Raw genomic sequence first — 27,562 nt, 5'->3', positions numbered from 1 at the left:
TGTCTTTAATATTATAATCCAAAAGGGTAATTTGGTAAAATAACTCTATTTTGTCTTTTTGTTTTTATTGTTTTTTATTAGTTTTTTTTTTGTATTATTATATTACTTTTTATTTTTTAAACATAACTTTTTTATTAAAAACATTTTAAAATTCAGATTTTTTTAAAGGTTTTTTTATACTTTTTACAATTCAAGTTTTACGTTTTTTTGACGCGCCGTTTTTACGCCGGGTTTTTTCAAGCGTTGTTATTTTTTACGCGCCAATTTTTTAACGCCGTTGTTTTACGCGCCATTTTTTAACGCCGTTTTTTTCAACGCCCCTTTTTTACGCGCCAACTTTTTAACGCCGTTTTTTACGCGCCAATTTTTTAACGCCGTTTTTTACGCGCCAATTTTTTAACACCGTTTTTTACGCGCCGTTTTTTAACGCCGATTTTTACGCGCCAATTTTTTAACGCCGTTTTTTACGCGCCGTTTATTAACGCCGTTTTTTCAACGCGCCGTTTTTACGTTAACGAAATTTACGTTTTTAACGCCGTTTTTTACACGTTTTTTTACGTAACAGTTTTTACGTTTTTATGTAAACTTTTTGCGTTTTTACGTTTTAGGTAAAACTTTTTACGTTTTACGTAAAACTTTTTTACGTTTTACGTTTTACGACCGCCAAAAAACTTTTTACGTGTTGCGTAAACCTTTTAACGTTTTACGTAAAACTTTTTACATTTTACGTTTAACGTTTTTACGTTTTACGTTAAAAAGTTTACATTTTACGTTTAAAAGTTTACGTTAAACTTTTCACGTTTTACGTAAAACTTTTTATGTTTTACGCTTCACGTTTTTACGTTTTAGGTTAAAAAAGTTTACGGTTTACGTTAAAAAGTTTACGGTTTAATTTTTTTTTACAAAAGAATTTTTACGCAAAAACGAACGCACCCAGAAATCGCAAACTCGGGAGGTGTCTCAGATATATTGTTATCATCATCGACGCCTCAAAAAAATATAAAAACCCAACAAACAAAAATAAAAAACGAGTGGAATCTTAAAAAAACGATGTTTTGGCTCAGATTATCCGATAAAACAAGAGGCTGCAAAAAGTGGGGTTGCAGGTTCAAAAAACCTACCCTCCGCCGTCCTTGCCGCGCCATCGTCAGCAAAATCTACGTTTTTTTTTTGCATCATCGTCGCCTATCCATCGAATCAAAACCCACAGATTCATAGAACACAAATCAAAACCCCCCAAACATATCAAAAAACCATCAGATTCGTAAAACTTAAAAATTTCAACCAGATCATTCAAACCAGAAGGAACATGAACATGTTTCAAACCAGATCATTCAAACCAGAAGGAACAGGAACATGTTTAAACAAGAAAGGAACAGTAGCATCATTCAAACCAAATCAAAAAAATATGAAGAACATACCAAAAATCAAAAACAAACATCAAAGAACACAGGCTAAAATATGAAAATCCCCAACATACCAAATCAAAACAAATATCAAGATCAAATTCCCCACACATGCTAAACCCAGAAAAATCAAGAACACATGGCAAAAAAAAAATACCAGAGAAATCAACAACACAGGAGGAGACCTGGACCTCCGCCGCTCACGGCGGCGCTGCCGCCGGCTCACCACCCAGCCATCGAACCGCCACCACCACTCACGGCGGCGCTGCACCACCGTCATCGAGCACCACCTCCACCACCGCTCACGGCGGCGCTACCACCGTCATCGAGCCATCGAACTGCCACCACCGCCACCACCGCTCACGGCGGCGCTGCATAACCCTGGCGTCGCCGTTAACCCTCATCAACATCTTCATGTCCATCTCTCCGACCTCTCTCTCTCTCTCTCTCATCTGGTTCTTCTCTCTAAAAAAAACATGTTAAGTGGGTGTATTTAGAGAAGATTAAGATGGAGGGGGGATGGTTTGTAATGTGGTGCGGGTTTGTGGAGAACAACGGCTGCCGGCGATGGAGAAGGGTGTTTGTGGGCGGCAGAATGATGGGTGAACAAATCTTCAAGAGAGTGCAACAAAGATTTCATGGTGGGTGAACAGATCTTCAAGATTTTCATGGTGGGTTTGCTTTATGTATTCGAGAGAGAGAGATGAGAGTAATGAGAGGGCTGGATTTACAGAGAGATTGAAGGGAGAGAAGTGGGTGGGATTTTAAATTTTTGGAGAATGAAGATCCGTATTTATTTGAGAGAAAAGATGAAAGAGAAAGACATTAAATAGAGAGAGAGGATGAGGAGAGAGGAGAGAGGTAATTAAAAATTTAGTAATTTAATGAAGAGAGAGGAGGGATTTGACATTTGGGGTAAATGACCAAAATACCCTTTGGGTTGTCATATTCTGATTGGTTGAGAGTGGTTCTCATGGTTCTTACAACTGGAGGTGGTTTTCATTTTAGCTCCCTCCCTATATATATATATATATATATAGGGGATGGTTCAAATGAAAACCACTTTTATTGTGAAAACTCGAAAACTAACTAAAAAAAGCCTAAAAAACACACAAATTTTTTTTTTCAATTTTTTTTATAAAAATCGCTAGTTTTTATATATAAAAAAAACTTTTTTTCAAAAAAAAAAAAAAAAAGATTTTGTGTAGTGCACATGTGTAATAATACACATGTGTAGTACACATACATATGTGCAGTATTACACATGTTCACTACACAAAAATTTTTTTTTTTGAATTTTTTTTATATTAAAAAACCTGCGAAATTTTGATTGCAAAAAAAAAATTAAAAAAAAAATTTTTGTATGTTTTTTTGGCTTTTTTTAATTAGTTTTCGAGTTTTCACAATAACTAGTGGTTTTCATTTGAACCTTCCCCTATATATATATAGGGAGAGGATCATGAGAAAACTACATATATATGAGAAAACTAGAAAACTAACTAAAAGCCACTAAAAAGGAGGGGGGAGACTTTTAATGAAGGAGGGGTAAAATTGGAACAAAAAATATATAACTTTTCAAACATTTCCCATTTCTCCATACATTATCATTTTAAAACAAAAATGACACCATAAGATCACAAATTTTCTTATCTTTCATTCAAGTATATTCGAGCATATTTTTTATGACATAAAAAAAGATTTACGGTGTCGTCTTGTTTTCAATACTATTATTATAGTAGTGCACATGTGCAATATTACATGTACTACAATGTGCATTACATGCTTAAAATTAGCTTTTTGAGTCTAGTTTAGCTTTTAGGGTTAGTTTTTTTGGAGGTTTAGGATTAGGATTAGGTTTTTGGGTGGGGGGAAGGGGGGTTTAGGTTTTTGGGGGGTGGGGGTGGGGGGGGGTTAGTTTTTTTCGGGTTTATGTTTAGGATTTAGTTTTAGGTTTTCGGGAGGGTGGGGGGGGGGGTTAGGCTTTTGGTGGGAGGGTGAATTTAGGTTTTTGGGGGGTGGGGGTGGGGGGTTTAGGTTTTTGGGGGGTGTCGGTAGGGGGTGGGTTAAGTGGTTTAGGCTTTCCGTATTAGTGCACATGTGCAGTACAACAAAAAAAAATTAAATTTTTTTTTCCATACATAAAAAATAGCGATTTTTCTATAAAAAAATCTAAAAAAAAAATTGGTATGTTTTTTAGGTTTTGTTAGGCTTTTTTAGTTATTTTTTGGTTTTCTCATTGAAACTAGTTTTCTCATGATCCATCCCATATATATATATATATATATATATATATATATATATATATATATATATATAGAGTAAGGTTAACATACAAAAAGCCTTATCATACATCACGTAGGAGACAATGGTAACCTTTGGATCAGGGGTATAATCACGTATGGGACCACATAATCACACATGGGACCACATAATCACGCATGGGACCACATAATCACGCATGGGACTATAATCACGCACGTTCTATGATAATAACGCACGTTATATTTTTTGTCATGTATGTTAATGTAGGTTAAGCCCTGATGTACATTATACTTTCTCTCTCTCTCTATATATATATATAGGAATATAAATAAGGAGAAAGATATGCAAAAGATAATAAATAGGTCAAACATTACAAATTTAATTGCAACCATATCTCCAGCCCTTTAATTCTCAATCTCCGACCATAGTGACGCGGTTTCCCGTTTCCAATTATGGCAACATGAATCTTCGTATTTTGTATTCGCTTACTGACATCCATTCAATCTTTTTAAAAGCCGATTCAAGCCACAAAAACCTTCTCGGAACAACCACTACCTCTCTGCTGCTACTCATCGTGGTGATTCAGGCCGAACAACCTACCGATACACCTCCGTCCGCTGCCACCGTCTGCCCCTTGTGTCCTTCGTTTCGCGAATAGGTACCGTGTTTCACGAATAGGTACCGTGATCACCTTTCTCTCCCTTATAAACTGTGTTTCGTAATTATGTTAACCGACCTCGACAATTTTTGACAGCCGCCACTCGCCGCTGCACCCCTTTGAACCGCCATCACTGTGGGAATCCAGCCGTCGCTGCTATTTGAACCACCGGGATCGCGAACCAGTCATCACCACCTTTCTACCGGATACTTCCGCAATCACGCCGTTTTAGTCGTCCTTGCAACCATCGTTCGCCACCTTCGGTCATCACGAACCGCCACCACCTTCGTTTCGTTCTTTCGAGCAGGAGAGGTAGGCGACCAACTTTAATGTTATTTCGTTTCTGTTCTGGTAACTTCAGCATGGGATATGGGTTGGGTTCTTGAACTTCCCGCGGCATGTTATTTTGATAGAGCGTTGTTTATGTGTGTCGTCATGTGTGAAAGTGAGCGTGTGTATAGGCATATAGGGTGTGTGAGTTGTATGTGTGCGTATGTGTTTGATGTGTGTGTGACTGTGTGCTTTGCGTGATGTATGTATTGATATACATATAATTAAGTGTGCGGAGGTGTGCTCTGATGTTGGTATATGTGTTGCATGGTGTGTGTGGAAAAATGTGTGTGTGAGTTTTAATTGGTGTGTGGGTGCGTGAATGTATAGGTTGAATATATGCATGTGTATGTTTTTTTTTAAAGTATGATCTTATTAATTTATGTGATGCATGTAGGTGGGTGTATTGTGTATTGCATGCAAGCATGCATGTGTTGTGTGAAACATGTCTGTGTGTATAGTGTGCTACTTGGTGTATGTGTTATGCAATATTTTTGTATGAGTTGTGTATGGGGAGTAAAGGACACTAAAACCTATATGATTTAGTATTTTATAAATAAATTAATGTTATTAGTAAACTGGTAATGGTTGAAGTTTGTATTATTATTATTATTATTATTATTATTATTATTATTATTATTATTATTATTATAATTATTGGTTGGGTCATTTTAAAATACTCTAGTATTTTCTGATAAGATGATAAAGATTTTAATCATGTTCCTAAATTTGATATACATTCCTTTTCACAAACATGATATACCTTATAAATCATAGAACATGACGATTAAATACTTGTTAGTGTCAAATGATGTGTACTTTGATAATATATTACGGGTAAGGTTAGTTTTCCGGTCAATGAGAAAAATTACAAAGAACGACACCTTTAGATTAAAGTTACAATAATAAAACTAATTTTGAGAATACGGGATTTAGGTGCGTAATACTTGAGGAGGACATTAATTGTGGACTTTGCTTTTGCTTGCTTGGTTAAGGTACGGATTCTTTGGTCTTCTCATCATAGTATATTTTTATTATCATATCAGTTACCTTGCAGTACGGATTTTGTCTGTTTCCGCTTCAGTTCACGTTTATTATTCGATAAGTTCGTAGTAGCATGCAATAGACTTTAGCAGTTGTAATCATTATTGCATGTTCCTATGAGAATTAGTCTAAGTTGCATGTATATTAATACATGGCCTAAGTTTCTGTACTCTGTCACCCGAGCATGTCTGGCTTGTCGCTTGGGCGTCAACGGCATGGCACTTATCGTGACGGATAAAAGTTCACGGCGTCTCTACTTTGTGCTTGTGTAGCACCTGGCCCCTAGAGGCGCATAGATCGATCTTAGCTCCGAGTCTGAGTTTGTTGTCTGGAGATTGGAATAATGGGTGAACGCCACACTCACCATCTCATAGGTGCATGGACTAGCTAGCTATGTACCCGTCTGTTTAGGCTCGTGGGTGCTTCCGTCTCACGTGACTTGGTTTGTTGTTATTTGTAGTCACGTAATCTGATATCTGTTTCTGATCTGATATGTTTATAATATTTTCTGGTAAGCTTTGTATGTCTGATTATGTTCTGCCTCAGATTATGTTCAGTATTTGTTCAAGTATCCGTTTTGGTTTTGTGTTCAGAAAATTCATATTTCTTTCTTTATGTCCTTTCTTTACTTGTACTAGTTGATTTTTCCGTTACTGGGCAACCTTTGGCTCAGTCGTAATTTTCTTTGTTGTGCTTTTCTTATTTGTTGGCAGGTAATCTGGGGAATGTTGGGAACTAGTGATGATGAGAGTAAAATGCGGTTCAAAAATAAAGACTTTTATTTATTTCAGTATTTTGAATTAATTAATACTTAGGATTCTTCGTTTGTTTTTGAAACTTTTGGTTGTCTTTTGGATCCTATTTTTTTCCTTGTTAAACGGCTTGAGTTTGGTTTTTGATATTTGTAATAGTGACACGTCAGCCCTATTCAGGTCGGGGTGTTACAATTATGGTATCAGAGCCCAGGCTCCTTCCTGTAGAAAACTTTAACATTAATAACTAAACGTGTGAGTTAATGGGTAGACGTCGGGTTAGGACTTCCCTCTTTTATTATCCACGTAATTTGAAATTTTCGCTTCTCACATGTGAACCTTCTTTTCAGATGCCTCCAAGAAGAAGTGTGAACAACCATCGTAACGAGAATAACGACATCCCTATTGAGACCCTCATTGCTAACGCCGTCGATACGGCTATCGCGGGTTTGGTTCCTAACTTGTTGCAATAGCTTCAGCAAAATAACAACGGACCACAAGGGGGCAATAACAACAACGGACCACCACTGGGTAACAACACCAACGGCCCTCAAGGCGGAAATGATAACCCTCCTATTGCCATTCATGAATGGCTTGATCGCTTCCAAAAGTTAAAGCCAAAATCGTTTAGTACTGCTGCTACACCAGTTGAGCCGGAAAACTGGATTGCTCATATGGAGAAGAATTTTGAAGTGTTGGGTGTGAATGACGAATTCAAAGTCAGGCTTGCTAGTTACAAATTCGAGGACGACGCTCATAGGTGGTGGAAGACTTTGAAGAATGCTCGTGGAGGAGATAATTATGCAGCCACACTCGCTTGGGGTGACTTTCGTGCACTGTTCTATTAGCAGTACTTCACTGATGCTGATCGCCGTGAATATCTAAGGGAGTATGCCTCTATCATGCAGGGCAACGATGCCCATCATGGAATTTAAGAACCGCTTCTGTCGTTTGGTTAATTTTCTAGGCCCGGCTGCCGGAACACCAGAGCAGCAAACCAACACTTTCAAGTGGGCTATATGTGACCGGGATAGTAAGTTCATCCTAAATCTTCGTTTTAACGACATTACTGAGATAATTGATGAGGTTAAGAACTTGGATAATGATAAGAAGCATCGTTAGAAGGCGTTTGATGAAAATCGCAAGCGACCACGAGAAAATATTCAGGGGCAGTCTTCTACTCATGCTGGAAATGATCAGTCTTTAGCACCACGAGATCGTAGACACCGTTCTAACAGGTTTTACAGCAATTAGTCAAGAAATGGGGGAAATTGAAATCAGAATCATAGGCCCGCACAGAATAATCAGGCCCCCATTAGAGCCTAACCTATGAATCAGCAGAATCCCCAACAGAACCCACCTCTAAATCGTGACCCTCCCTGTGCCACTTGCGGGAAACCACACAAGGGTCCATGTCGTCGAGCCGAAGGCCTCTGTTTTAGATGCGGAGGTGCAGGAAACTAGATTAAAGAGTGCCCTCAACTTAAAACTGGAGCTAATACTAGGGGAAATTTCAGGCCTGCTGAGGGACGAGTTTTTGCAGTTACAGCTAATGACACAGCTAATGCCCCAGGTACTGTTTCTGGTTATGTGCATATTGGTGAACGTGAATTGTATGCTCTTTTTGATACTGCCGCTACACATTCTGTGGTTTCTCTTTTATTTCCTAAATATTTGAAGTCTACGCCTACTGCCTTAGAGTATCCTCTAGTTATATCTACACCTTTGAGAGATGCTTCTGTTATCTCCTATGTTTATAGAAATTGCCCAATCCGAATTGAGTCCACCATTCGTGCAGCAGTCTTGTATCCAATTCACATGAGTGATTTTGATGTTATTCTCAGTATGGACTGGCTATCGCAGCATAGCGTTTCGATTCAATGTCAGACTCGTCGTGTTCTGTTTGGAAATCCTCAGTGTCCAGAACTTATTTATCAGGGGACTCAACCTCATAAGTCCATGAAGATTATCTCTGCACTTCAGGCTCAAAAGTTTTTATTGCATGGTTGTGCCGGATTTCTTGCTTCTGTAAAAGTTACGTCTTCTGAAGAGCAAAACATCTCTGATTATCCGATTGTCTGTGAGTTTCCTGATGTTTTTCCTAAGGAGCTGCCTGGACTCCCACCAGATCGTGAAGTGGAGTTTACTACTGATCTTACTCCTGGTGCTGAACCGATTTCTAAGGCACCTTATCGCATGGCACCTCTTGAGCTCAAGGAGCTCAAAGAGCAACTACAAGAATTGTTGGAACTTGGTTTTATCAGACCCAGTGTCTCCCTGTGGGGCGCACCTGTCCTGTTCCTGAAAAAGAAGGATGGTTCTATGAGACTCTGTATTGACTATCGAGAGTTAAATAAAATCACCATACGAAATCGTTATCCACTCCCCCGCATAGATGATTTGTTTGACCAGCTTCAGGGTGCCAAATGTTTTTCTAAGATTGATCTGAGGTCTGGTTACCACCAATTGAAGATCAAGGATTCTGATGTGCCTAAGTCAGCTTTTCGTACTCGATATGGACATTATGAATTTTTGGTTATGCCATTTGGGTTAACCAATGCTCCCGCTGTCTTCATGGACCTAATGAATCGAGTCTTTCATGAGTTTCTTGATAAATTCGTCATAGTCTTCATTGACGATATTCTGATTTATTCTAAGATCAAGGAAGAGCATGAGGACCATCATCGTATTGTACTTGAGATTTTGCGACAGAAGAAACTCTATGCAAAATTCTCGAAGTGCGAATTCTGGTTAGACCAAGTAGCTTTTCTTGGTCATGTAGTTTCTGCTAGTGGTATCTCTATGGATCCTGCTAAGGTGGAGGCAATCACTAAATGGCCTACACCTACCTCACTCACTAAGGTTCGCAGTTTTCTAGGTCTCACCGGTTATTATCGCAGACTCGTTGAAGGATTTTCGACTGTCGCTTTGCCTCTCACGCAACTTATGAGAAAAGGGGTTAAGTACTCTTGGAACAAGGACCATGAGAAAAGTTTTCAACAATTGAAGAAAAGGTTGGTTTCTGCCCCGATTCTCACACTCCCATCAGGTACAGGTGGATATCAAATTTACAGTGATGCCTCGAAGAAGGGTCTTGGATGTGTTTTGATACAGCATAACAAGGTCATTGCTTATGCCTCACGTCAGTTAAAACCGTATGAGGTTGATTATCCGACACATGATCTTGAGCTTGCCGCAGTTATCTTTGCTCTAAAGATTTGGTGACATTATTTGTACGGAGAGACTTGTGATATTTTCACTGACCACAAGAGCTTGAAGTACATCTTTACGCAGAAGGAGTTGAACATGAGGCAGAGACGTTGGCTAGAGTTGCTAAAGGATTATGATGCCAACATTCAGTATCACCCGGGTAAAGCCAACGTTGTGGCCGATGCTTTTAGCCGAAAGAGTTTTGGGTCTATTTCTTCTCTTCAATTGCAGCCGCAGATTCTCGCAGATCTAGACAAGTTGGGTATTGGTATTCATCTTGGTGACTCCAATGGTTATCTAGCCAGATTTCAGATAGAGCCTGACTTGATCTCGTGAATCAAGAGTGCTCAACAAGACGATGGAGAACTTTGGGCTATTACTCAGAATTTGGCGGTTGGAAAACAATCAGAGTTCAGAATTGATGAGAATGGAGTAGTCTGGTGTGGAAAATGGTTATGTGTGCCTAATGATTCCACTCTGCGAGAGTCATTGTTAGCTGAGGCACATAGTTCACCATTCTCTATTCATCCTGGGTCTACAAAGATGTATCGGGATCTTCGCCAGCACTTTTGGTGGAGCGCCATGAAAGAGGATGTCGCTAGGTATGTTAGCAGATGTCTCACTTGCCAGCAGGTTAAGACCGAACATCAAAGAGCTGGTGGCTTGCTTCAACCACTAGACATTCCGGTGTGGAAGTGGGATGACATTTCTATGGATTTTGTAACTGGTTTGCCAAGGACGTTTAGAAAGAATGATACCATATGGGTTGTATTTGACCGTTTGTCAAAGTCTGCTCATTTCCTTCCTATTCAGCAAGGTTTCTCAGTCAGTAGATTATTTGAGATCTTTACTCAGGAGATTATCAGACTTCATGGTACTCCAGTATCTATTGTTTCTGATCGTGACCCACGTTACACTTCTCGTTACTGGAAAGGTTTGCAAGCCGCATGGGGCACCAGGTTGAGATTCAGCACCGCATTTCATCCTTAGACCGACGGCCAATCGGAGCGTACGATTCAGACACTCGAGTATATGCTTCGGGCATGTGCCTTAGAGTGGACTGGAAACTGGGACGAGTACCTCTGTGTTGTTGAGTTTTCCTATAATAATAGTTGGCAAGCTAGCATTGGTATGGCACCATTTGAGCTTCTTTACGGTCGAAAGTGTAGAGCTCCTATTTGTTGGGAGGAAGTCGGCGAGAAGATTATTGAGGGACCCGAATTAGTGCAGATTACGAGCGAGAAAGTTGCTATCGCTCGGGAAAAGGTAAAGGAAGCTCAGAGTCGACAAAAGAGCTATGCAAACCGACATCGTCGAGTATTGGAGTTTAATGTTGGTGATCGGGTATTCTTGCGAGTTTCACCTTGCAGGGGTGTTCGCCGTTTTGGAATTAAAGAGAAGCTTAGTCCTAGATTCATCGGTCCGTTTGAAATTCTTGAAAAGGTCGGAGAAGTTTCTTATCGTTTGGCACTACCGTCCTAGTTATCGCACGTGCATAACATTTTTCACGTATCTCTTCTTAGGGGATATAACTATCATCCGTTACATGTCGTGAATTATCTAGTTCATCAGATTCGTGAAGACTTGTCATTCGAAGAGGAACCCGAAGCTATTCTTGACAGACAGGAGCGTATTATGCGCAAGAAGACTATTCCTTTTGTTAAAGTTCTGTGGAAGAACCATTTTGAGCGTGAAGCTACATGGGAAGTGGAAGACATGGTCCGCTCCCAATATCCGAATCTGTTCATGTCTTAGCTCCTCGTAGTCCCGGTTAGTTGACTTTATCTTGTTCTATTTTGGGTTCGTTGACTTTATGTTTTTTGCTCTTTTGTTTGATCCGTTTCGGTATCCAGTGATATGCCATCTCAGAAACCTGTTTGTTAGTGTGTTTTATATGGTTATAAGGGATGTTCTGAGTCCGCTATGTTTGCTTTTCGTGTGTTATTTGTGCTTAGCAATTTCGAGAACGAAATTTTTTTTAGGGTGGTAGAATTGTAACATACGAAACTTTTCTAACCCTAATATAATAAATACGATATGTATTATGACATGTTATAATGTCAGATATTATGTGATCCTAATATTAGTCGATTCTTGTAAATTCTAAAACCATTAAAAATGTAAAAATAACAATAATAATAACATTAAACTTATTAAAACAAATGTGTATGTACTGGAAATTATTGCAATCATCATGTTTAGAATTCATTTTATCTATTTTGGTTAGCCGGCAGAACATATATATATATATATATATATATATAGTATGAGTTGGGTGGAAAGTGTGTTTTTCCTAGAAAGTCTAGGAAGCAATAAGAACGCGACATGTGGCATTGAAGGATTTTATCTAAAAGGGCATTTATATACTTTCACAATCTATTTTTATTTTAGGAAATTATCTTCAATAACTAACTATACATAAATTTCGGAATTTTTTGTTTTCGATTTCTGATCTCACGTAATATCAATCATTCCTTCGTTTTCTTGCTGGAATCTATCAGTATGTTCTTGGTACTGTGTTTTAACAGTTTGTTCTTGGTGATGTGTTTTAACAGCAAGCAGATTCATACAGCTGTGTTTTATTATTCAGATTCATACAGTTGTGTTTTAACAGCAAGCAGATGCATACAGTTGTGTTTTAGCATTCAGATTCATACAGTTGTGTTTTAACAGCAAGCGTATTCATACAGTTGTGTTTTAGCATTCAGATTCATACAGGTGTATTTTAACAGTAAGCAGATTCATACAAATGTGTTTTAACAGCAAGCAGATTCATACAGTTGTGTTTTAGCATTCAGATTCATACAACTGTGTTTTAACAACAAGCAGATTCATACAAATGTGTTTTATCATTCAGATTCATACAGTTGTGTTTTAACAGCAAGCATATTCATACAAATGTGTTTTATCATTCAGATTCATACAGCTGTGTTTTAACAGCAATTCAGATTCATACAGCTGTGTTTTAACTGCAAGCAGATTCATACAAATGTGTTTTACATCAACAGATTTCACCCCAGCTTTCGATCGGCTTCCGGTAACTGTTCCGCTGCTATCTATCATTTCCAAAGTTTCCTGCTTTTTGAATCTCTTCCCTGCAACCAGCAAAATACCGTCAATTACAAACAAGAATCACCCGTAATCGCTTTGTAAAACACGCAGTACAATGAAAGCTTGATCTTACGTATATGGAACAAGGAAAATCTCTTATCTTCATCCATGATTTTAGGTATTTTTGGTATGATTTTGGGGGTTTCCGAATTTGGGTTTAGAGAGAGAAAGAGAGAGAGAGAGAGGGAAATTGGCGTGTATTAAGGAGATGTAATATCTTTGACGGTTATTTTTGATTGGTTTAAAACATACATAAGGACGAAATTGCCCATACTCATTTAAAACAATCTATTAAATATAGTTAATTATTACAAGATTGCCATTGATTTAATCTCAACCCTTAAACACACCAATCGGATGGACAAGATCGCTTCCTAGACTTTCTAGGAAAAACACACTTTCCGTAGGAACCCTACTATATATATATATAAGGAGAAAGATATGCAAAAGATAATAAATAGGTCAAACATTACAAATTTAATTGCAACCATATCTCCAGCCCTCTAATTCTCAATCTCCGACCATAGTGACGCGGTTTTCCGTTTCCAATTATGGCAACATGAATCTTCGTATTTTGTATTCGCTAACCGACATCCATTCAATCTTTTTAAAAGCCGATTCAAGCCACGAAAACCTTCTTGGAACAACCACCACCTCTCCGCAGCTACTCATCGTGGTGATTCAGGCCGAATAACCCACCGATACACCTCCGTCCGCTGCCACCGTCTGCCCCTTGTGTCCTTCGTTTCGCAAATAGGTACCGTGTTTCACCAATAGGTACCGTGATCACCTTTCTCTCCCTTATAAACTGTGTTTCGTAATTATGTTAACCATTAACCAACCTCGACAATTTTTGACAGCTGCCACTCGCCGCTGCACCCCTTTGAACCGCCATCACTGTGGGAATCCAGTCGTCGCTGCTATTTGAACCACCGGGATCGCGAACCAGTCATCACCACCTTTCTACCGGATACTTCCGCAATCACGCCATTTTAGTCGTCCTCGCAACCATCGTTCGCCACCTTCTATCATCACGAACCGCCACCACCGTCGTTTCGTTCTTCCGATCAGGAGAGGTAGGCGACCAACTTCAATGTTATTTCGTTTTCTGTTCCGGTAACTTCAGCATGGATATGGGTTGGGTTTTTGAACTTCCCGCGGCATGTTATTTTGATAGAACGTTGTTTATGTGTGTCGTCATGTGTGAAAGTGAGCGTGTGTATAGGCATATAGGGTGTATGAGTTGTATGTGTGCGTATGTGTTTGATGTGTGTGTGACTGTTAGCTTTGCGTGATGTATGTATTGATATACATATAATTAAGTGTGTGGAGGTGTGCTCTGATGTTGGTATATGTGTTGCATGGTGTGTGTAGAAAAATGTGTGTGTGAGTTTTAATTGGTGTGTGGGTGCGTGAATGTATAGGTTGAATATATGCATGTGTATGTTTTTTTAAAAAAAATGCATGATCTTATTAATTTATGTGATGCATGTAGGTGGGTGTATTTTGTATTGCATGCAAGCATGCATGTGTTGTGTGAAACATGTTTGTGTGTATAGTGTGCTACTTGGTGTGTATGTTATGCAATACTTTTGTGTGAGTTGTGTATGGGGAGTTAAGGACACTAAAACCTATATGATTTAGTATTTTATAAATAAATTAATGTTACTAGTAAACTGGTAATGGTTGAGGTTTGTATTATTATTATTATTATTATTATTATTATTATTATTATTATTATTATTATTATTATTATTATTATTATTATTATTATTATTATTATTGGTTGGGTCATTTTAAAATACTCTAGTATTTTCTGATAAGATGATAAAGATTTTAATCATGTTCCTAAATTTGATATACATTCCTTTTCACAAACATGATATACCTTATAAATCATAGAACATGACGATTAAATACTTGTTAGTGTCAAATGATGTGTACTTTGATAATATATTATGGGTAAGGTTAGTTTTCCGGTCAATGAGAAAAATTACAAAGAACGACACCTTTAGATTAAATTTATAATAATAAAACTAATATTGAGAATACGGGATTTAGGTGCGTAATACTTGAGGAGGACATTAATTGTGGACTTTGCTTTTGCTTGCTTGGTTAAGGTACGGATTCTTTGGTCTTCTCATCATACTATATTTTTATTATCATATCCGTTACCTTGCAGTACGGATTTTGTCGGTTTCCACTTCAGTTTACGTTTATTATTCGGTAAGTTCGTAGTAGCATGCAATAGACTTTAGCAGTTGTAATCATTATTGCATGTTCCCATGAGAATTAGTCTAAGTTGCATGTATATTAATACATGGCCTGAGTTTCTTTACTCTGTCACCCGAGCATGTCTGGCTTGTCGTTTGGGCGTCAACGGTATGACACTTGTCGTGACGGTGCGTAATAAAAGTTCACGACGTCTCTAGTTTGTTCTTGTGTAGCACCTGGCCCCTAGAGGCGTATAGATCGATCTTAGCTCTGAGTCTGAGTTTGTTGTCTCGAGATTGGAATAATGGGTGAACGCCACACTCACCATCTCATAGGTGCATGGACTAGCTAGCTATGTACCCGTCTGTTTAGGCTCGTGGGTGCTTCCGTCACACGTGACTTGGTTTGTTGTTATTTGTAGTCACGTAATCTGATATCTATATCTGATCTGATATGTTTATAATATTGTCTGGTAAGCTTTGTATGTCTGATTATGTTCTGCCACAGATTATGTTCAGTATTTTTTCAAGTATCAGTTTTGGTTTTGTGTTCAGAAAATTCATATTTCTTTCTTTATGTTCTTTCTTTACTTGTACTAGTTGATTTTTCTGTTACTGGGCAACCTTTGGCTCAGCCGTAGTTTTCTTTGTTGTGCTTTTCTTATTTGTTGGCAGGTAATCCGGGGAATGTTGGGAACTAGTGATGATGAGAGTAAAATGCGGTTCAAGAATAAAGACTTTTATTTATTTCAGTAGTATTTTGAATTAATTAATACTTAGGATTCTTTGTTTGTTTTCGAAACTTTTGGTTATCTTTTGGATCCTATTTTTTCCTTGTTAAATGGCTTGAGTTTGGTTTTTGATATCTGTAATAGTGACACATCAACCCTATTTGGGTCGGGGTGTTACATTTTTCTTCTTCGTCTTCACTTGAATCAACCTCTTTCTTCGGTTTAGATTTCTTCTTTGCACCGGTTTTCGCCTTCAAAACCCTAGGTTTCTGTTCTTCTGAATTTTGAAGGAGCGTCATGAATTTTGAAACTTTAGTTCCAGAGCCAGAGATAAAAAAGGGATTGGAATGAGTGCGGTGATTTAAATTTTGAAAGTCCGCCCAAAAGCCAAAAAGGGTATAATTGGATTAGAAAAAAATAGATAGAATATATATTAACTTGTTATTTATGACATCAGCATGGACAAAGTGGCATATCTCAGAGGTAGGTTGACACGTAAGCAAAGTGAGGTCAGCTTCTAATCTCTTATTATAGATTATATAGATTTCGAATATCTAGGGTACTATGTTCAAGACTGTGTGGGAGAATTTCCTATAATAACTAGAGTTAGTTAACAATAAGGATTTCTCTAAAGCAGACATCAAAATGTATTATATGAGATTTGTGGTTTTTTTTTTGGTAATTCTTAATTTCAGTAACAATACAAGAAGATGGGGTTAGTTGTGGGAAAAAATCCAAATAAAAGCCTTTTTGCTACTGGATAATGTCACACCCCCAAAATCCACATGCGGAGTACCACCGCTAGGTGTGTGACATGACCAGGATCCAGCCATCAATTATACTGAGTAATTTAATTTATAACATAAGTAATATTCACCAACCACAGGGTTAGCAAATATCATAATCAAAGTTCAAAAGTTTTAAGTTCAAATAACAGTTCTAGTAAGTAGCGAAAGCATAGGCAAAACAGTTTAAAACCGAGTTCATAGTTCAAGTTTATTTAGGACCCAACACACGGGTTAAGACGACCACTACACATCCCCAAGCTGCAAGCTCCTGAGTCACTGGGTACCTGCAAAGCATGCAGTAGGGTATCAACATAATGTTGGCGAGTTCACGAGTTTGTCCAGTTTTTAACTTTTCGAAAAATGTAGGTTGTTTAGATAAAGCATTTATAATCACGTCATGGGGAGCTACCCCATATGAAAGCTACTAAACTGGCGTTACCGAAACTGTTGACGAGAAGATTTTGTGCCCTAGGTCAATGTCTATCGTCATTGACCAAGATGCAAGGTCTACTAGTTCACGCCCGATCTCCCCCGGTCACGGTGTGAGGTTGTCAAACCTAATAGCGATATCAACTAATAACCCGTTCACCCCCGGCAATTAATCGGTACAATAAGCAGGGACTTTATATGATAGAGATCCGTTTAGTTTTTGCTAGTCGTGATATAAATATTATCCAAACGTATCTCCCCCGGAAATAGTAATTTAAATTATACCCAATCGCATTTCCCCCGGAAATATTAGTTTGAAAGAATTCCTTAGTTTGTTCGTGTCCCTCCCTGGGACGCATGCTTATAGTGTGTGAACTCACCTTAGTTTGCTCGGTAGATAATAATGTTTATGATAAACTTGGTCAACCGCGTCCTATAACGGTTACCATTAGTTAAGACCGTATGCAAGTAGTTTACGTATAACACATTGTTCATACATGTATCAAATAGTCACGTATTCCATACACATTATTAAGTCAAGTAATCGTATAGCTTGATAATGCACACTAATGAGTATTCAATACAGTACCAGTTAGTCATAGGTTCAAGTAGGTCACATATGTCAATCAAGTAGGTTTGAATTTTTAATCAGTGCATGACTAACACCCTGGCCCAAGTTGTGCAGCCCAACAAAATGACTTGTGCGATCAATACCCACTTGTGCGGTTCCTGATACCATGTGCAAACACATGGTGGGGCCAGTCCTTAAATTGTGCGATTGGTGAGATGTTGTTTAGTTGGAAAAATTGTGCGATCCATATTTTTAAAATGTTAAACGTGCAGTCGTGGGGCCCTTGTTCCCTTGTGCGATTCATGTCATGAATTACAAAATAGGTGGTGGGGCCAGCTCTTCATTTTGCGTTTGAAACAATTTGTACGAGCACTACAAACATGCAGGACTGGTGGTAGGCCCCGACATTAATTATGCGATCAGCCTTAACATGCATTTCTTTTTTTATTCATTCAGATCAACAGGAAAAGACAAACAATTTAGCACACAAGATTCAAATTATGGAACACTCATGTGGGTTGTACCATTCGCACTCCTACTTGTACATTCATGAAAAACCCATACCCCACTAACAGTTATCATCTTCCTCACTTTTAGCAAATCATTTCATCCAACAATATTGCAGGCATACGAATTATATTAACAATATCACTAAAAATGCAAGACCAGGTTGTATTCTAAGCGGAACTGGTTGTACCACCATGAAAGCATGACAACAGTATTCAAACAAAAAAAAACCAGTTCATTAAATTACATCTACTTTCATGTTCTTGCAAATCTGGATCATTAAAACTTTTAAAGCTCACAATTTTGCATCATCTAAACGACTAGTAATCCCTATCATCATCATGTTAAACATTTAAACGTGCTTAACAAGGTTGTACCTTGCGCATACACAGTTGTACCCACCAAGAACACAGTGACAACATTCAAAAGAAAACCCAGATTCCTTTCATAACTCTACACTATTTTGATGATTTTAAGTGGTCATATATAACACAGACAATCATTTTTCATCTCTACACATACAAATATGCAAAACCCAGCTTCACCACATTCAACATGAACAGATTTAACATCAATGTGAGCAAAATCATGAATCATTATTATCTAACTCCTTTTTCTTAGCACAGAAATCTCCTCAAATAAGAACAATCATTTATTAAACGGAAATCATAGAAATCATGAAACAACATACCACATCGACAGATATCACAGTGTTAAGGTTCTTAATAACCTGAAAAGTGTGAGCTTAAAGGTACAAGAATATAAGATGGAGATCTTCAAGGATAAGTTGGAAGACGAGGCTAACGGCTGCCGTAAATACTCCGGTGAGCGGTCGGTGTTCAGCTGAAGAGGAGGAACAGACCTGATGTCGAGTTAATCGGAACTTTATCGGAGAAGAACGGGGGTTGCCAGAGGTGGATCGGTGGAGGTGAGTTTTGGGTGTTGCAGGTATTTTCGAGGAGGAGGAAACAAAGAAGAGAGAAGGAGGTGTGCCTTGGGATTTGCTGAAGAATGTATTGATTGGAAAGTTTTCCCAGGTTGTCGGCTAGGAGTATTTATATACACTCACTTGATTGGATCGCACAATTCATGTGTGCTCTCACATTCCCTTGTGCGACTCTATTAGGGTATCTAGAAGGTGTCTCTTAGGCCGATCAAAAGGAGTGGGCTCTAATAATTTGGACAATTTTTATCCTAGTGTTTTAATAGTACAAATAGCCCCATGCAATATGCTCATACAAGGTAATTAACTAATTCACTAATTATAAATCTGAGATAAATATTTAAATCATATAAATCAAGTAACAAGATTTCTAGTTTAAAGAATTAAAACGGGCGGGTCAAACCCAAAGTGTCACATTATCCCCAAGTTATAGGAAATTCCGTCCCGAAATTTAGCGTATAGTTACTGTCAAACTAATAAGTTAATTGTTTTCACGGGGTGTCACATCATCCCCCCGTTAGTTTGGAATTTCGTCCCGAAATTCGGTTGTAGCTTCAGTGCTGGGGGTTTCGTTTGGGAACAGCTGGGGATACTTGCGCTTCATCTGGTCTTCCCGCTCCCAGGTAAACTCTAAGCCACATCGCGAGTTCCAACGAACTCGCACGAGAGGTATCTGGCTACGTTTGAGGGTTTTAATCTCTCGATCTGTGGTCTCAATCGGTTCCTCAGTAAAGTGTAGTTGTTCGTCAAAAGTGAGTTCCTTGAAAGGAATGATGAGTGTTTCATCTGACAGACACTTCTTCAGATTAGACACATGAAAGACGTTGTGCACCGCACTCAGTTCTTCCGGCAGATTCAATCTATAAGCAACCTTACCGATCTTCTCGGTAATTTCAAATGGTCCAACATATCGCGGATTCAGCTTGCCCCGTTTACCAAAACGAACCACACCCTTCCAGGGTGAGACCTTAAGTAGAACCCAGTCGCCGACCTTGAATTCTAGCGGTTTCCTACGCTTATCCGCGTAACTTTTCTGACGGTCACGGGCTGCCGCCATGCGTTGTCTGATTTGGGCAATCCTTTCCATTGTGTCTACTACTAGTTCTGGACCCGTGATCTGATTGTCACCAACTTCCACCCGGCAAGGAGGTGATCGACATTTACGACCGTACAATGCCTCAAAGGGTGCTGCCTGAATGCTGGTGTAGTAGCTGTTATTATACGAGAATTCCACTAGTGGTAGGTGATTCTCCCAACTCTTGCCAAAATCGATCACACATGCCCTAAGCATGTCTTCTAAGGTTTGGATGGTGCGTTTAGACTGCCCATCCGTCTGTGGATGATAGGCGGTGCTCATGTCTAAACGTGAGCCAAAGGATTTGTGCATAGCTTGCCATAACTCCGAAGTAAAACGTGCGTCTCGATCGGAAATAATGTAGGTTGGCACTCCGTGCCTTGACACTACTTCCTTTAAGTAAATGTCTGCCAAGGTAGAGAACTTGTCTGTTTCTTTAATAGCCAAAAGTGTGCAGACTTGGTCAATCGATCCACCATCACCCAAATAGTGTCATTTCCTCGTTGGGATCTAGGTAGGCCAGTAATGAAATCCATGGAAATTTGCTCCCATTTCCATTTCGGGATCTCTGGTTGCTGGAGTAGGCCCGCTGGTTTCTGATACTCAGTCTTGACTCTCGCGCAAGTCAAACATTTGCTGACATATGTTGCTATGTGGGCTTTCATGCCAGGCCACCAATATGTAGTCTTTAAGTCGTGGTACATCTTATCCGAACCAGGATGTACTGAGTAACGGGACTTATGGGCTTCGTCCATCACAAGTTCACGTTGACCTCCATAGAGTGGAACCCAAATGCACCCCCTGTCACATAGTAAGCGCCGTCTCCCTTTTGTTCCAAACGATTCCTCGATCCCCACAGGGACTCAGCCCTGACGTTCTCTGGTTTCAATGCTTCGACCTGTGCACCTCGTATCTGAGTAGGGAGGTTAGACTGGATGGTAAGTTGTTGCGCTCGCACGCGCTTGGGTGTAGTGTCCTTTCGGCTGAGGGCGTCTGCCACGACATTGGCTTTGCCCGGATGTACCTGATTGCGCATTCGTAATCATTCAGGAGTTCGACCCATCGACGTTGTCGCATGTTTAATTCCTTCTGCTTGAAGATATGCTCGAGACTCCTGTGATCGGTGTAAATGGTGCACCTGGTACCGTACAGGTAATGTCTCCATATCTTAAGAGCAAAAACCACTGCTCCCGATCCCAAGTCGTGCGTAGTGTAGTTTCTTTCGTGAGTCTTAAGTTGTCAAGAAGCGTAAGCAATAACTTTCTCGCGTTGCATTAACACGCAACCGAGCCCATGAATTGACGCATCGCAGTAAACCACAAAGTCATCGGTACCTTCAGGTAACGAGAGAATAGGAGCACTACAGAGATTATCCTTTAGCTTCTGAAAGGCAGACTCCTGAGCATCATTCCATTTGTAAGCAATACCCTTTTGGGTGAGAGTCGTGAGGGGCTGAGCAATCTTCGAAAATCCCTTGATGAATCTGCGATAGTATCCTGCCAATCCCAAGAATTGGCGGACCTCCGTCGGAGTCTTAGGTGTAGGCCAATTCTTTATAGAGTCGATCTTAGCTGGGTCGACATGAATTCCGTCCTTATTAACCACGTGCCCAAGGAAGTGGACTTCTCGAAGCCAGAACTCGCATTTCGAGAACTTGGCGTACAGTTGCTCATTGCGAAGGAGTTCGAGAACAAGACGCAGGTGCTGTTCATGCTCCTCTTGACTCTTCGAGTAGATCAGAATGTCGTCGATAAACACAATTACGAATTTATCGAGGTAAGGCTTGCACACTCGGTTCATGAGATCCATGAAAACCGCAGGGGCGTTAGTCATTCCAAATGGCATGACGAGGAACTCATAATGACCATAACGGGTTCTGAATGCAGTTTTGGAGATGTCTTCGTCACGGACTCTCAGCTGATGATAACCTGATCGCAGGTCAATCTTAGAGTAGTAGCTCGATCCTTGCAACTGATCAAATAGATCGTCGATGCGTGGGAGTGGGTAACGATTCTTGATGGTAACCTTGTTCAGCTCACGATAGCCGATGCACATTCGAAATGTGCCATCCTTCTTTTTGACAAAGAGCACTGGTGCTCCCCAGGGCGACGAACTAGGACGGATAAATCCTTTGTCTAACAGTTCTTGTAGTTGTGTAGAAAGTTCCTTCAGTTCAGCGGGAGCTAGTCGATAAGGCGCACGAGCTATAGGTGCTGCTCCGGGAGCTAGCTCGATTTGGAATTCGACCTGACGGTGAGGAGGGAGTCCAGGTAGTACTTCAGGAAATACCTCGGGGTAGTCGCGTACAACTGGAAAATTCTCGATCCTCCTTTCCTTTTCCTGGGTGTTGGTGACAAGTGCTAAGATAGTGGTGCGCCCCTTTCGTAAATACTTCTGGGCTTTTAAGAACGAGATGATACCCGTGACCTCTCCGCCTTTGTCACCTTGAATGATGAGGGGTTTTCCAGAACGACGGGGAATACGTACCATTTTCTCTTGACAAAGAATTTTAGCCTGATGTTTGGATAACCAATCCATACCATTGACGACGTCGAAACTTCCAAGAACGATAGGGAAAAGATCGATGCTAAAGGTCTGACCAGACAACACTATTTTGCAGTTATTGATAATGTGTGAGGCTTCGATATTTCTACCATTTGCTAACTCAACGATATGCTTAGAACTTAATATTGTAGGCGTACGCTTAAGCTTCTTACTAATACGTAGGGATACATAACTAGCATCGGCTCCAGAATCAAATAATACAGAAACATAACAATCATCAAGTAGGAACTTACCCGCCACGACGTTGGGGTCATTCCTCGCTTCTCCAGCCCCAATGACAAAAGCCCTTCCTCTAGCACCATTCCCAGCATTGTTGTTGTTTTGGGTGTTGTTCCCAGCGCCCTGATTGTTGCCGTTCTGATTCAGCTGGGGGCAATTCCTCTTAATGTGTCCTTCAGCTCCACACTGGAAACAACCCTTGACATTCCCATGATGTTGCTGCTGCTGTTGTTGGTTCTGCCCTACGGGACGTGGACTCCTACAGTCCTTGGCCTCATGCCCCATCTTATTACATCGCTGACACTGACTTTTCCCACAAGGCCCACTGTGGTGTCGGTTATACTTGTTGCACTTGGGGTGGTTCCCTCGATAGCCACCCTGTTGCTGAGGGCCCTTGTTGTTTTCAGTTTTCCTTTGCTGAGATGGGACCTGAGTGGGGTTAGCATCCTTGTTTTGGTTTCCTTCCCACTTACGCTTGTTATCACCAGAAGTTCCAGCAGTAGCACTGATCCTTTTGGGCAACTTGCCCTGTTCCACAGCCTGATCAGTGAGTTTGTGAGCAAGACGGACGACTGGCTGAATGGTATTGAGGTTGGCTGAGGTCACATGGCTTCGGATTTCTGGGGCCAAACCCTTGATGTACAATTTAATCCTTCGATACATAGGTCGAGACATGTTTGGGCACAGAGCAGCATAGTCGTTGGACTGTTTGGTGTAGGTCTCGATCTCTGATCCAACCATCTTGAGCTCAAAGTACTCATTTTCGAGTTTGTGGATGTCATCCCTGTGACAGTACTCTTCCTTGATCATGTCCTTGAAATCTTCCCATGCAGTAGCATTGGCAGTTTCCAAACCAAGCATTTGAATCTGCGCTTTCCACCATGAAAGCGCGTTTTCTTCAAGTGTACCAGTAGCAAACTTCACCCAATTAGCAGGGGGACACTCGCAGACAGCGAAAACAGCTTCGGCCTTCTCAATCCAGTGCAGAAGACCTATGGCACCCTCAGTGCCATTGAAAGGGAGAGGCTTGCAATCCATGAAGGTTTTGAAAGTACAAGCACGTGGTTGCGCAGGCGCAGAGCGAACAGAATTGAGAACGACAAGACAATACAGGAGTAGGACCTAATCATCCTAGAATGACTAGTTTACCTCCAGGGTGGGCTGCAAAAGCTGCAGCCACGGTGTCGATCAGGTTCGTAAACTGCTCCTGAGTCATGTGGACATTGCCTCTTCCGCGTCCGCTCATTGTCTTCATAACCAGAAAACACAGTATGAGTGTGATGTCGTAACGTAACGAGAATGGGATAGAAGAGGGGTGTATCTATCTAACTAGGCACACTAGTACGTATAGTGGAGCATAAAGCATAAGGTAGACAAGCAGGTAAACACAAGTCCGAGCTATGAGGTTTAATGTGTTGAGCCTTGCACTTGGAGTGTAGTGTCGTCACGAGTCACGGGTTATAGTCTAGTTTTCTCAAAAAGACTTCCTTTTTAAAACCGAGTTCACTATAACCAATAGCTCTGATACCAATCTGTCACACCCCCAAAATCCACATGCGGAGTACCACCACTAGGTGTGTGACATGACCAGGATCCAGCCATCAATTATACTGAGTAATTTAATTTATAACATAAGTAATATTCACCAACCACAGGGTTAGCAAATATCATAATCAAAGTTCAAATAATAGTTCTAGTAAGTAGCGGAAGCATAGGCAAAACAATTTAAAACAGAGTTCATAGTTCAAGTTTATTTAGGACCCAACACACGGGTTAAGACGACCACTACACATCCCCAAGCTGCAAGCTCCTGAGTCACTGGGTACCTGCAAAGCATGCAGTAGGGTATCAACATAATGTTGGCGAGTTCACGAGTTTGTCCAGTTTTTAACTTTTCGAAAAATGTAGGTTGTTTAGATAAAGCATTTATAATCACGTCATGGGGAGCTACCCCATATGAAAGCTACTAAACTGGCGTTACCGAAACTGTTGACGAGAAGATTTTGTGCCCTAGGTCAATGTCTATCGTCATTGACCAAGATGCAAGGTCTACTAGTTCACGCCCGATCTCCCCCGGTCACGGTGTGAGGTTGTCAAACCTAATAGCGCTATCAACTAATAACCCGTTCGCCCCCGGCGATTAATCGGTACAATAAGCAGGGACTTTATATGATAGAGATCCGTTTAGTTTTTGCTAGTCGTGATATAAATATTATCCAAACGTATCTCCCCCGGAAATAGTAATTTAAATTATATCCAATCGCATTTCCCCCGGAAATATTAGTTTGAAAGAATTCCTTAGTTTGTTCGTGTCCCTCCCTAGGACGCATGCTTATAGTGTGTGAACTCACCTTAGGTTGCTCGGTAGATAATAATGTTTATGCTAAACTTGGTCAACCGCGTCCTATAACGGTTACCATTTGTTAAGACCGTATGCAAGTAGTTCACGTATAACACATAGTTCATACATGTATCAAATAGTCACGTATTTCATACACATTATTAAGTCAAGTAATCGTATAGCTTGATAATGCACACTAATGAGTATTCAATACAGTACCAGTTAGTCATAGGTTCGGGTCACGTATGTCAATCAAGTAGGTTTGAATTTTTAATCAGTGCATGACTAACACCCTAGCCCAAGTTGTGCAGCCCAACAAAATGACTTGTGCGATCAATACCCACTTGTGCGATTCCTGATAACATGTGCAAACACATGGTGGGGCCAGTCCTTAAATTGTGCGATTGGTGAGATCCTGTTTAGTTGGAAAAATTGTGCGATCCATATTTTTAAAATGTTAAACGTGCAGTCGTGGGGCCCTTGTTCCCTTGTGCGATTCATGTCATGAATTACAAAATAGGTGGTGGGGCCAGCTCCTTCATTTGTGTGTTTGAAACAATTTGTACGAGCACTACAAACATGCAGGACTGGTGGTAGGCCCCGACATTAATTATGCGATCAACCTTAACATGCATTTCTTTTTTTTATTCATTCAGATCAACAGGAAAAGACAAACAATTTAGCACACAAGATTCAAATTATGGAACACTCATGTGGGTTGTACCATTCGCACTCCTACTTGTACATTCATGAAAAACCCATATCCCACTAACAGTTATCATCTTCCTCACTTTTAGCAAATCATTTCATCCAACAATATTGCAGGCATACGAATTATATTAACAATATCACTAAAAATGCAAGACCAGGTTGTATTCTAAGCGGAACTGGTTGTACCACCATGAAAGCATGACAACAGTATTCAAACAAAAAAACCCAGTTCATTAAATTACATCTACTTTCATGTTCTTGCAAATCTGGATCATTAAAACTTTTAAAGCTCGCAATTTTGCATCATCTAAACGACTAGTAATCCCTATCATCATCATGTTAAACATTTAAACGTGCTTAACCAGGTTGTACCTTGCGCATACACAGTTGTACCTACCAAGAACACAGTGACAACATTCAAAAGAAAACCCAGATTCCTTTCATAACTCTACACTATTTTGATGATTTTAAGTGGTCATATATAACACAGACAATCATTTTTCATCTCTACACATACAAATATGCAAAACCCAGCTTCACTACATTCAACATGAACAGATTTAACATCAATGTGAGCAAAATCATGAATCATTATTATCTAAACTCCTTTTTCTTAGCACAGAAATCTCCTCAAATAAGAACAATCATTTATTAAACGGAAATCATAGAAATCATGAAACAACATACCACATCGACAGATATCACAGTGTTAAGGTTCTTACTAACCTAAAAAGTGTGAGCTTAAAGGTACAAGAGTATAAGATAGATATCTTCAAGGATAAGTTGGAAGACGAGGCTAACGACTGCCGTAAATATTCCGGTGAGCGAGCGGTGTTCAGCTGAAGAGGAGGAACAGAGCTGATGTCGAGTTAATCAGAACTTTATCGGAGAAGAATGGGGGTTGCCGGAGGTGGATCGGCGGAGGTGAGTTTTGGGTGTTGCAGGTATTTTCGAGGAGGAGGAAACAAAGAAGAGAGAAGGAGGTGTGCCTTGGGATTTGTTGAAGAATGTATTGATTGGAAAGTTTTCCCAGGTTGTCGGCTAGGAGTATTTATATACACTCACTTGATTGGATCGCACAATTCATGTGTGCTCTCACATTCCCTTGTGCGACTCTATTAGGGTATCTAAAAGGTGTCCCTTGGGCCGATCAAAAGGAGTGGGCTCTAATAATTTGGACAATTTTTATCCTAGTGTTTTAATAGTACAAATAGCCCCATGCAATATGCTCATACAAGGTAATTAACTAATTCACTAATTATAAATCTGAGATAAATATTTAAATCATATAAATGAAGTAACAATATTTCTAGTTTAAAGAATTAAAACGGGCGGGTCAAACCCAAAGTGTCACATTATCCCCAAGTTATAGGAAATTTCATCCCGAAATTTAAGGTATAGTTACTGTCAAGCTAATAAGTTAAGTGTTTTCACGGGGTGTCACAGATAAGTTGTCCTTGTGTTCAATCTTGATATGCACGTCTGCTTTACTGAAAGCAGAGAAAAGATCTGAAGTTGAAAATACTTGTAACACAGTTATGTGTTCTCTAAACCCATACAGCCGGGACCAACAAATAAATATGTGATTTAAGCATAATATCATCAGGAGCAAAAATGAAACATGATTTCATATACTGAGGAAAAACATTAAAATGTTATTGGTTGACCACCACTTCCTTATATAATATGATATCAT

This window comes from Helianthus annuus, chromosome 11, assembly GCF_002127325.2.
Source record: "Helianthus annuus cultivar XRQ/B chromosome 11, HanXRQr2.0-SUNRISE, whole genome shotgun sequence".
Taxonomy (NCBI): domain Eukaryota; kingdom Viridiplantae; phylum Streptophyta; class Magnoliopsida; order Asterales; family Asteraceae; genus Helianthus; species Helianthus annuus.
This window is presented reverse-complemented; position numbering follows the sequence as displayed.